Source organism: Myotis davidii, unplaced genomic scaffold (assembly GCF_000327345.1).
Source record: "Myotis davidii unplaced genomic scaffold, ASM32734v1 scaffold130, whole genome shotgun sequence".
Lineage (NCBI taxonomy): Eukaryota > Metazoa > Chordata > Mammalia > Chiroptera > Vespertilionidae > Myotis > Myotis davidii.
In genome coordinates this window covers 2,082,544-2,083,492 of record NW_006285040.1, presented here as the reverse complement: position 1 = coordinate 2,083,492, position 949 = coordinate 2,082,544, and positions in this window count along the sequence as shown.

Here is a 949-nt window from a genome sequence, read left to right as displayed (position 1 = left end):
GAAAAATGTACAGTGAGATGACAGAAATATCCTTAGAGGTACTGATGTTTGGATAATGAGAGCATAAAAGTCATCCACCAGCCTGGCAAACAGCAGTCAGCAAATTGTGAAGGAAGTGGCACTGGCAGTGGAGGTGACAATGGATCTCAGCCCCCGTTGGCCTTGTGCCCATCTTGAATATGGAGAATCACTTTGATGAATCTCTCCTCACTTTCTAGTTGCTTTATCCTAAGCACTCTCCCATCACTTTATGCTTAGTTCTCTGCACAGCAAAGGAAACCATCAACAAAACAAGACAACCTACTGAATAGAATATTTTTGAAATGATATATCCAATAAGGGGCCGATGCCCAAAATACATGAGAAACTCATATGAGTCAATAACAGAAAATAAAAAATCCGATCAAGAAATGTGCAAAAGACATAAAGAGGCATTTCTCCAAAGGAGCTTTACCTAACTATTAGCCCAGAGGATCACCTCCTTCTGGACATGCATGAAAGATGTAGATGTAGATACTGCACAGGGTCAGAAAACTATAACCAACTAAGATACATGAAAAGGTGTTCAACATCACTAATAATCAGGAAAATGCAAATCCAACCCGTAATGAGATATCACCTCACGAAGATCAGAATGGCTAGTATCAAACAATCAACAAATGGGATGTGTTGGCAAGGATGTGGAGAAAAGGGAAACCTTGTGCACTGTTGGTGAGACTGCAAATTGGTGCAACCTCTATAGAAAACAGTATGTAGAAACCTTAAGAAACTAAAAATAGGTCTACCCTACAACCCATATTTATCTGAAGAACATAAAAGCATTAATTTGAAAATATTTATAAACACTATGTTCGTTGTAGTATTATTTACAATAGCAAGGTATAAAGTAATTTGGGTGTCCAAAAAAAGATATATATAGATAGATAGAAAGATATTAAATATATATATA